At 39.0% G+C, this 12,095-nt stretch overlaps 4 pseudogenes; 2 read left to right on the top strand and 2 right to left on the bottom strand.

Annotated features, from left to right (window-relative positions):
- Positions 1–1,633: 1,633 nt before the first annotated feature.
- On the bottom strand, positions 1,634–1,753 carry LOC135051466 (5S ribosomal RNA; annotated as a pseudogene).
- A 106-nt stretch (positions 1,754–1,859) lies between these two features.
- On the bottom strand, positions 1,860–1,979 carry LOC135051407 (5S ribosomal RNA; annotated as a pseudogene).
- A 2,544-nt stretch (positions 1,980–4,523) lies between these two features.
- LOC135051406 (5S ribosomal RNA) lies at positions 4,524–4,643 on the top strand (annotated as a pseudogene).
- Positions 4,644–4,749: 106 nt separating this feature from the next.
- LOC135051465 (5S ribosomal RNA) lies at positions 4,750–4,869 on the top strand (annotated as a pseudogene).
- The last annotated feature ends 7,226 nt before the right edge of the window (positions 4,870–12,095 follow it).

Raw genomic sequence — 12,095 nt, 5'->3', positions numbered from 1 at the left:
GGACATTTTTTTGTAGACCAAGGCTCATCCACATATATTCCTGGAGACCAAGGCCAATATTTTGAATATTTTCTTGATGACCAAGGCCAATTTTCTGGATCTTCAGTATAGGAACAAGGTGGACAATTACAGTATGCAATAGATAGCACCTATCGTTGTGTATCAGTGCCTAATTCCCAATAAATTGTAATCTTGTGAGCAGGGCCTTCCTACCTCTACGACTGTTTGTTATTACCCAGTTATGTTTTATCATTGTTGTCTCCCATTGTAAAGCGAAATATTCTGCACTATATAAGAAACTGTTAATAAATAAATTAATAATTATAGCAATTCAAGTACAGTAAGTTATCTGAAATCCTACAAAGGTAAATGGTAAAGTGGTTGAAATTAAAATAAAGTTTAGGTTATTAAAAACTGAAAGGCATTTTTCAGGGTGCAAGTCATGTATTAATAATTTACAACTGTTGAAAGTTGATTAAAAAAAACTATCTCCACAGGTGTCCCAAAGTTTGTTGATTACAAACCCTATGCCTGTATAAAAGCAGTGGGGTATGTACTGTATATTAAATTGCCATGTATATTAAAATTAAACCAGTGGTGTATATTAGATTTATACTAATAGTTTAACAATGCTTGGGTACTGTTTAAAGTTTAAAGAGCATTAGGGAGGCTTGTGCCGATAGGCTTGTGTCCATTAATTCAAAGGACATTATTGAAAGTATAACTACAATTTTAAACATAATTTCGATTAAAATAAAAAATTGGTCCTGGGCCCCTGCGGGAGATACCACCCCATACATGTACTTTTAATGGTTGCTTTGGAGATGGCTTAAATGATAAATGGTGGTACAGATGGTGTAATGGTTAGCATTACAGCCTCACAGCACTGAGGTCATGGGTTCAATTCCCACCATGGCCCTAACTGTGCGTGGGTTTCCTCCGGGTACTCCCGTTTCCTCCCACAATCCAAAAATATACTGGTAGGTCAATTGGCTCCCCAAAAAAATTAACCCTAGCGTGAATGTGTCTGTGTATACATGTGGTAAGGAATATACATTGTAAGCTCCACTGGGGCAGGGACTGACGTGAATGGCCAAATATTCTCTGTAAAGTGCTGCGGAATATGTGTGCGCTATATAAATAACTGATAATAAATAAATAATAATAAGTTTGCGGAAGGACCTCCTTGCAAACCTCTGAAGTGCAGTACAGAAAAAAGTGTTTAGAAAGTAGACTCTTTTTTGGGAGCACTCTAATTCAGAGGGTAGAAATATAATTAATTAATTAATACTGGTAAAACCATTTTTATTAGATTTATACATTAAAAAATATTTTTAGGAGTATTTGCGTGAAAAATTAGAAGCTTTGCGAAAATATAAAACACATTATAATTGGTACGTGATATCCGTATCACAGTGTATCGGTTGCCGGAAATTAATGACTGTGGTTACAGAGTTCATACATCATTGCACATTAAGATTTATGTAATGTATGACCATCATTTATTCAGCAAGTATCCATTGTGGATTACAGTAGATGCTGAGAATTAAATCATAGGTCATATGAAAGTCAGGTGCCCCGTAGTATGTATATATGTAAATATATATGGGTGACACTTTCTAGGGGAGTCAATTTATTGCAGTACCAGGGTGTTCAGAGGTGGTCTCCCATCCTAGTACTAACCCGGCCTTTCACTGCTTAGCTTCCAAGGTCAGAAGAGATTGGGCATCTCCAGTGATGTATGACCGCAAATATTGTACTCTCCCTCTAAGATCACCAAAAAATGTGCAGCCACTTTGTTATAGGAGTTCCAAAGTGCCCAATGTTTTGGGTGTGGATGGCAATATAGGGGAGTAAAATTGTTGCAGTACCTGGGTGTTCAAAGGTGGTCACCCATCCTTTTACTGACCCGGCCTTTCACTGCTTAGCTTCCAAGATCGGAAGAGATTGGGCATTTCCAGTGAGGTATGACCGCAAATATTATACTCACCCTCCTCAATCATCCAAAAAATTATATTATAATTGTCAAAAAGTAGTAAGTTATATATACATAAGGTGCAATAAAAAATTGGGATAATATGTAGCCACCTGGCTTATTTACCCTGTAACAATCAGCCACAGGTAACAATATACACATGAGTGAAGGTCTATTGTGTGGGTATAATTTCTAAACACCACATAATGTCCACAATTAGGACTGGCCCATCACTCCATATATACATAAGGTGCAATAAAAAATTGGGATAATATGTAGCCACCTGGCTTATTCACCCTGTAACAATCAGCCACAGGTAACAGTATACACATGAGTGAAGGTCTATTGTGTGGGTATAATTTCTAAACACCACACAATGTCCACAATTAGGACTGGCCCATCACTCCAGAAAAAGCCCTAAGAACGCCATAAACGGTCGGACCACAAATAATTTTATAGGTGCAGGATATAATTATGCTGCACAGAGATGGGTTAATTTGTGGTATACCCTATTCGCACTTGACCAAGCAATAGATTAGAGGTGCCTGATGCATAGAGCCTCTAATGAATACCTGCATGTATTGTGGAAAAGCAGGCTAGAAATAGGTGCTTGTTATTCGTTTGCACATGTGTTGATGTGCTTAAGCATAATATGTTCAAAGTTCTGAGCATTTGCTGCAATTAGCCATTCTTATATTTCAAAAGGAAAAGAAAACAGTCAGTGATAATTGTAGAATTGATATCAGCTTGCTATTGATGTCTATAGCTAATGAGGAATTTCCCAATTGAAGGCCTTGATACTGGAGGTATACAATCCATATGGTATTGCTAATTGGGACAATTAATCCTATATTGTTCTTTAGCATAGTATGATGATATGACTGATAACTAAATTGTCACTTGTGGTAGCTGCTGTTAATTCACAGAAAGGAAGGAAGAAAGAAAAGAGAAGAGTGAAAAGAGAAACTTTTTTTTGTTTGCTGACAGGCTCTTGTCAGTGCAGATTGCAGTGAAAAAAGTGCAGGGTATACGATACCAGCTCCGGACTGGGTAGTGTCCCTGTTGGACCCGACTCCTGCCGTGCCCGTGCTCCTAAGGTTTCAGGGGCTGCAATGGCGTGTGGTCGAGGTCTCCTCGTTCAGAGGACGGAGCTTGCGGCCGTTTCCATGGTGATCGTTCTCGGGATTCCGGCTAGTGCGATCACGTGTGCGCATCACGTGATCGCTGTACTTCCTCCTGACGTACGTTTCGCATTCAGTGCTTGATCACATCCTGCACATCCTGTGATCAAGCACTGAATGCGAAACGTACGTCAGGAGGAAGTACAGCGATCACGTGATGCGCACACGTGATCGCACTAGCCGGAATCCCGAGAACGATCACCATGGAAACGGCCGCAAGCTCCGTCCTCTGAACGAGGAGACCTCGACCACACGCCATTGCAGCCCCTGAAACCTTAGGAGCACGGGCACGGCAGGAGTCGGGTCCAACAGGGACACTACCCAGTCCGGAGCTGGTATCGTATACCCTGCACTTTTTTCACTGCAATCTGCACTGACAAGAGCCTGTCAGCAAACAAAAAAAAGTTTCTCTTTTCACTCTTCTCTTTTCTTTCTTCCTTCCTTTCTGTGAATTAACAGCAGCTACCACAAGTGACAATTTAGTTATCAGTCATATCATCATACTATGCTAAAGAACAATATAGGATTAATTGTCCCAATTAGCAATACCATATGGATTGTATACCTCCAGTATCAAGGCCTTCAATTGGGAAATTCCTCATTAGCTATAGACATCAATAGCAAGCTGATATCAATTCTACAATTATCACTGACTGTTTTCTTTTCCTTTTGAAATATAAGAATGGCTAATTGCAGCAAATGCTCAGAACTTTGAACATATTATGCTTAAGCACATCAACACATGTGCAAACGAATAACAAGCACCTATTTCTAGCCTGCTTTTCCACAATACATGCAGGTATTCATTAGAGGCTCTATGCATCAGGCACCTCTAATCTATTGCTTGGTCAAGTGCGAATAGGGTATACCACAAATTAACCCATCTCTGTGCAGCATAATTATATCCTGCACCTATAAAATTATTTGTGGTCCGACCGTTTATGGCGTTCTTAGGGCTTTTTCTGGAGTGATGGGCCAGTCCTAATTGTGGACATTGTGTGGTGTTTAGAAATTATACCCACACAATAGACCTTCACTCATGTGTATACTGTTACCTGTGGCTGATTGTTACAGGGTGAATAAGCCAGGTGGCTACATATTATCCCAATTTTTTATTGCACCTTATGTATATATGGAGTGATGGGCCAGTCCTAATTGTGGACATTATGTGGTGTTTAGAAATTATACCCACACAATAGACCTTCACTCATGTGTATATTGTTACCTGTGGCTGATTGTTACAGGGTAAATAAGCCAGGTGGCTACATATTATCCCAATTTTTTATTGCACCTTATGTATATATAACTTACTACTTTTTGACAATTATAATATAATTTTTTGGATGATTGAGGAGGGTGAGTATAATATTTGCGGTCATACCTCACTGGAAATGCCCAATCTCTTCCGATCTTGGAAGCTAAGCAGTGAAAGGCCGGGTCAGTAAAAGGATGGGTGACCACCTTTGAACACCCAGGTACTGCAACAATTTTACTCCCCTATATTGCCATCCACACCCAAAACATTGGGCACTTTGGAACTCCTATAACAAAGTGGCTGCACATTTTTTGGTGATCTTAGAGGGAGAGTACAATATTTGCGGTCATACATCACTGGAGATGCCCAATCTCTTCTGACCTTGGAAGCTAAGCAGTGAAAGGCCGGGTTAGTACTAGGATGGGAGACCACCTCTGAACACCCTGGTACTGCAATAAATTGACTCCCCTAGAAAGTGTCACCCATATATATTTACATATATACATACTACGGGGCACCTGACTTTCATATGACCTATGATTTAATTCTCAGCATCTACTGTAATCCACAATGGATACTTGCTGAATAAATGATGGTCATACATTACATAAATCTTAATGTGCAATGATGTATGAACTCTGTAACCACAGTCATTAATTTCCGGCAACCGATACACTGTGATACGGATATCACGTACCAATTATAATGTGTTTTATATTTTCGCAAAGCTTCTAATTTTTCACGCAAATACTCCTAAAAATATTTTTTAATGTATAAATCTAATAAAAATGGTTTTACCAGTATTAATTAATTAATTATATTTCTACCCTCTGAATTAGAGTGCTCCCAAAAAAGAGTCTACTTTCTAAACACTTTTTTCTGTACTGCCTTACATTGACTCTGTGGAGCACCACTGAAAGCAACAACCAGGTGGGGCCAAGATTGACTATCCATACCCCTTGTTGCTATATCTAGAAGCAATTCGAGATAATTCAGTTTTTCAGAGGCTACTAATTATACTACTAATCTATTTGAGGACTTGTGCGGTTCCCAAAAACTTCCTTTTTTTCAAAACCTCTGAAGTGCTACATATGTTTCATTTGTAAATATGTGTGCAGTACTGTAGGCATATCAGTGCTCCCTCTCACAGCAATTTTGAGCTGAAAGCAGCTCACTTTTGGTGTTTTGAGCTGCTTTCAGCTCAAAACCGCCCAGTGTGTATGCCCCAGCGATGAGCGGTGAGCGCTGATGCACGCTCCCGCTTCATCACCTGCGGCCGCCGTTCATCTACTGGTATTACCAGTAGATGAACGGCGGGGTGAGCGGCATTCCATAGCGTCCTGCTATGGAAAGCCGTTCACCCCTGCTGATATCGCTGGGCAGGGGGAAAATAGCTCGGTGTGTATGCACTGAGCGATTTTCAGCCTAGCGATGTCAGCGATCACACGGGCCTCCTGCTCTCTTAAAGTACCACTGCTTTCACCTATTGTTTGCCTCAACACACAGGGGGAATCAGAGCCGGCCCTAACCAATATGATGCCCTAGGCAAGATTTTGGCTGGTGCCCCCTAGCACCGCCGCTAGTTCTGCAGGAGATGCCTGCCATGAGAAATACTGGAAAGAAAATGATTGTCTCTTTGTTGGCGCACTTTAAGGAGAAGAGTAAATATATTTAAAATTTTACTTTTAATTTCATATAGATAAAATGCCTGAGAGTGTGAAAAATCATGAGACAAAATCACAAACATTACACAAAAATAAAAATAATAACAAATCCTTCCATGTGTCTTCATTGTGTCTGTATAATTTATAGTACTTAAATGTGTGCAACTATAGCCTAGACCTGGCCGCAGGTTAAAGGCTGCTCACGTAAACCCTCATTTGTTAAGGTACCTTTATTAATTCCAATTATAAAAGGGTATATCACTTTAATCAGCAGTCCCTGCAATTTGTGGTTAAGGCTTTATTCTATATTCATACTTGTGCATGTGCAAAAGGAACCGAATTGTGTTAACTCTGCACACAGTGATAATAAACAGTTATTACACAAAATCCAACAATTGTGGCTCATGTGTGACTCTATCATATAATTATTCAGTTGCTGTCTTAAAATGTTGCAGCAAACCGTGATTATTATGATATAATCCTAGAGCTGCTCCTATGTCTGTTAGTTACACCAAGTAACCTAAGGAGAGCATTTATTTATCAGAGATACAATTCCACCATATAAGTTCTAAAATAAAATGAATGTGAGCTGGCCGCTGTGTACAGTGTTTGTTACACAGAATTTCCCACAGCCTGTATATTTTACTAATTTAATTTATCAGGGTGGTTCATTTGTATCTCTCTCTTGTGGCTGTTCTATTGCTGTCTCAAAAGTTGCAACAATACATGGTTTTTATAGCATTGCCACAATCATTGCAACAGTTGCCACTGAGACTGCAGGTTTCTATACGCTTTGTTAAGCTGTCACTGGTAAGCTGCCGTGTCTGTTTATTGTGTATAGTATCCTGCAGGAAGTATTCAAAACCACATTTAAGAAGAACAGTTAAGCCACATTAGCTCTTACTGTTAGGTAGGTATGAGTGATTTTCTATGTGCATTAATTACACAAACTACCCACAGTTTATATCAGGATATGCTTGCATGCTGTGCTGGTCTAATCTGACCACATGCATTCATGCTGATCAACTCAGGATTGTGACTCTGCCCCTAGAATGGCATAGACATTAGCTGATACCTCTATATAATTATGAGTAAACTGTTGATTTCCCAATTTTATTTCTTATATCATATACATCTAGTAGCTCACACCACTTCTATCCCAAAAGACCAATCTACTGTTAGGTGAATGTGAGCTGTTCACTGTGTATATTGATTGCACGAGGTTCCCCAGCCATTAATAAGCTATATCTGCATAATAAACTGGTTGGATTGAGTCAGGTATGCTCTAACTGATAAGCTGGGATTCTAGCTCTATCTCATGCTGAGAACAAAGGTCCCGCTAATAAGTGAACATGAACCTATAATTACTTTTCAGTGAGCATTTATCCCATCCATAAATCTGACTACAATCTATGCACTGCACCTAATGTATGCAATATGATATATATCGGTAAAACGATAAGACCATTAAAGGTCAGATTATTTGAGCATGTCGGCAGTATCAGGAATTTAAATCTTTGACTCCTGTAGCTAACCACTTCCTGCGCCAACATAATGGGATCCCGAAGGGCCTTCAGGCATTTGGTTTGAAACATTTCAGCAAAGGCATTCGGGGGGGGGGGGGGGGGATAGGTGATGTTGATGGGGACCTCTTTAGGTTTGAGAGTAAGATGATATTTTTGATGGGAAGCCAACATCCCAAAGGGTTGAATGAGAACAACAGTTATTCACCTTTCTTGTGATTATAGCAGTGAATCTGTTGCTTGTGCGGATGCCATCCCCACAGTTACATTCTGGTTATGTGATTAATGATTTTTGTTAGGTGGGTATCATAACGTGTAATTATTTTACCACGGAGGTATTATCATCATGATCTTAATCATAAAAGCTTCTAGACATGAAGTGAGAACCGGGCATACTTTGGGCACTTTATAAGGGCACTATGATAATCCAGTGTTATTACAATTGGCTGAAGAAATTGGGCTAGTTTAATTCTGGTCCCTGTATAGGAGTAATATATGTACTTGACTTTAGAGTCTGGACACGTCATGATATATTTTTAATATTTATTAGCATTATGCAATAAATGTATCTGAATCACTCAAGCTGACAGTAATAACCTTTGGAACATGAATATCTTCTCATAGTAATAGATGGGGAACACTGATGGGTAACTTGGGAATCTTTTTTCAGTATTAACACCATGTTATAAAATTACAGTTGAGTACAGTATTCAGACAGAGCATGATGAGGTGTTCTTTACGCACACCTCACACACACACACACACACACAGATTCTTCACGTTTCATTTTATTATTTTATTATATTCACTTTGTTTGATTTTTCACTATGTTTGTAAGATTGGTTCACCTATCACCAAGAGCTACATACACATACATGACCCTACACCCATGGCTCAACACATAACACCCACCATTCACAATTAGTTTTTCTCATCATTTGCACACATGTTATGATATTCAGCAACTTTACAATCGCCATTGTATTTCTTCAAGATTTGTAGGCATATATACCCACCTGAGTTATCAATTAAAATAATGATTCCACACATGACACCCATTACTCACATTCACAATTAGTTTTTAATTTACAGTTATACACACGTCACGGTATCTAGATAGCCTATATTCATTACTGTACGTTTTTAAGGTCTATATCTGCAGATATGTATACTCACCCGAGTTATCATCTTATCTAATTAATGAAACTGCAATTGGAACCAATCATAATTGTATAAATATTTGAAGGATTATATATAGGAGGCAGCATTTAATTGTGCCTAATGCACCAGTATAGACTGTTCTTCCATCTGAAAAATTATTTTGATTAAAATGTCAGCATAGTAAATATCCGATAGGTTAATGTCCGGCAATGACTTTAAACATAAGACATAACACTCACTGTATAATCACATGATAGGGATCCTTTTATTTATTTTATACATTCTTTCTTCTTGTAATTTTAAGTTAATATACAGTGCTCGGACCTCGGACGCAATCTGCATCAACCAACCCACACAGCATCACTTATAACTTCAAAGGTTATTATTAATCGATCAGCTATGGAGGAGAGGGTGATACGCTCAAGGGTCCTGAATGGGAGGTTACATGACTGCTACATTCAGTGTCCGGATCTTACACATGATTTGTACTAATTACCCACATCGGATTATTCATAACATTAAAGGTTGTTACATACCAGACAAATACGGAGGGGAGGGGACACGTTCAAGTGTCTCTGAATGGGAGGTCACATGATCGCCAAACCGCGCCGCAATTGGTCCGTCTAGCCGTTTTAATGTCTCTGAGCAGGGCGATCGGGTTTGCCCTGACGAAGCGAAAGTGAAACGTGCACGTGGGCGTTTCAGAGCGGCGCTAGGATGCCAGCTCACTTGCTATGTGTCTATACAAATAATTCAATGTGTGCGCAATGTTAAATGCATGTGCAATGTTAAATTTACTTTAGTAACCTTCATACATTAGGTGCAGTGCATAGATTGTAGTCAGATTTATGGATGGGATAAATGCTCACTGAAAAGTAATTATAGGTTCATGTTCGCTTATTAGCGGGACCTTTGTTCTCAGCATGAGATAGAGCCAGAATCCCAGTTTATCAGTTAGAGCATACCTGACTCAATCCAACCAGCTTATTATGCAGATATAGCTTATTAATGGATGGGGAACATCGTGCAATCAATATACACAGTGAACAGCTCACATTCACCCAACAGTAGATTGGTCTTTTGGGATAGAAGTGGTGTGAGCTACTAGATGTATATAATATGAGAAATAAAATTGGGAAATCAACAGTTTACTCATAATTATACTGAGGTATCAGCTAATGTCTATGCCATTCTAGGGGCAGAGTCACAATCCTGAGTTGATCAGCATGAATAAAAACCACAGAGAGAAGCGCTGTCACTAAAGTATTAATATATTTTATTAAAAATGACCTTATTCATATATAAAAATTATGAGAAAGCCTAAACATCCTGTGACTTTAAAAAAATCTTTTAGCAGCAACACATCAAAACATGTAACAATTTGTATTCCTCACTAAGGTCTCCTTTGGAACAATGTATCGATCTACCCTTTATATAATGTATGGTAACTCTTGTGATTAACAGGAATTCCTTAGAATAAGCTCCACGCGTGGGCTGATTGAAACACTTGAAACCATATATTGGTAGAGGGTTTAAAAGTTCATCCGTGATGTATATAGGGATTATTCACATTGATGTCATCCGCTCCATTATTTGTGAAATCCCTATTTAGCTCTTATTTCTCAATAATGCCGTCCAGAATTGACCAGCTTTTCTTATAAAGCTTATAATTGCACAATAACAGATTAAGCATGTGACGCTATTTTGGAGTCTGTTATTATACTTATCCCAACTAATGCAATGGGCAACAATTGTGTTATGTCCGTAGGGCGCCGGCTGCCCGCTCTGGGACACTGCAATAGAATGTGCAGGGCTTGTGAGAAATAATAGATAAAACGCTCACAGTCTCATTCAGATCGGCATAAAAATTCAAAGGCTATAATGCTCTCTCACCACTTTCCATCAAGCTTCACCTGGAGCACACTGCTAGCTGTCATAAGCTGAATCTCCGTTTGGTGCGGTGAGCCAAATGCCGAATAGATGCTGGGTGAGGCGCTGAGCGGCGGATGCTGTCGGGGACGTGCTGCAGAAATCAGTCTCTGTTCGTGTAGGTTAGCTGCATGCCAAGCAGAATGTCGGGCAATGTAGTCAGACGGATTGCTTGACGCGTTTCTCAGCCTCAATCCTGGGGCTGTTTCTTCAGAAGTCATAATATAATATCATAATAATCACGGTTTGCTGCAACATTTTAAGACAGCAACTGAATAATTATATGATAGAGTCACACATGAGCCACAATTGTTGGATTTTGTGTAATAACTGTTTATTATCACTGTGTGCAGAGTTAACACAATTCGGTTCCTTTTGCACATGCACAAGTATGAATATAGAATAAAGCATTAACCACAAATTGCACGGACTGCTGATTAAAGTGATATACCCTTTTATAATTGGAATTAATAAAGGTACCTTAACAAATGAGGGTTTACGTGAGCAGCCTTTAACCTGCGGCCAGGTCTAGGCTATAGTTGCACACATTTAAGTACTATAAATTATACAGACACAATGAAGACACATGGAAGGATTTGTTATTATTTTTATTTTTGTGTAATGTTTGTGATTTTGTCTCATGATTTTTCACACTCTCAGGCATTTTATCTATATGAAATTAAAAGTTAAATTTTAAATATATTTACTCTTCTCCTTAAAGTGTGCCAACAAAGAGACAATCCTTTCCTTTCCAGTATTTATCTTCTAGTTTATTGTCTATGGTGGCACCCCCACACAATATTGTTAATTGATTTATAATAATAAAATTGGGGAATTACAACAGTTCACTATTAGTATTATTAATTTGACAAGAGTCCAGTGCAGAGGATTTCTTTCCCTGTTCCCTTTTCCTTGATGCCTGTCATGAGTCAGCTGGCAGCTCTGCTAACATCGGGCACCTTTTGTTTATGAAAATGCATCATAATATTTGCATTACTATGTGGCTAGGATGCACAAGCAGCTTCTGCTGATTAAAATGATATGCAGCATGCCTATATTGTGTGTGCGACTGCGGCTGTATCTGCATACGAAATGCTACATTACAGGAATACACTGCAAAGTAGCATTTCGCATGCAGATACAGCCGCAGTCACACACAGAATATAGGCATGCCGCATATCATTTTAATCAGCAGAAGCTATTGGTGCCCCTAAGCATACCAAATGCCCTAGGCATTTGCCTATGCCTAAGGCCGGCTCTGGGGGGAATGAGAAATGAATTTGGAGACAGTTGGTAAGATGTACTAAGCCTTAAAAAGTGATAAATTGAAGAGTGATTAACCACTAACCAATCAGCTCCTAGCTGTCATATTTCAAACACAGCCTGTGACATGGCAGTAAGGATCTG

This window comes from Pseudophryne corroboree, chromosome 2 (genome assembly GCF_028390025.1).
Source record: "Pseudophryne corroboree isolate aPseCor3 chromosome 2, aPseCor3.hap2, whole genome shotgun sequence".
Lineage (NCBI taxonomy): Eukaryota > Metazoa > Chordata > Amphibia > Anura > Myobatrachidae > Pseudophryne > Pseudophryne corroboree.
Note: the sequence above shows the minus strand (reverse complement) of the source record. Positions and strands in the feature narration are given on the sequence as shown.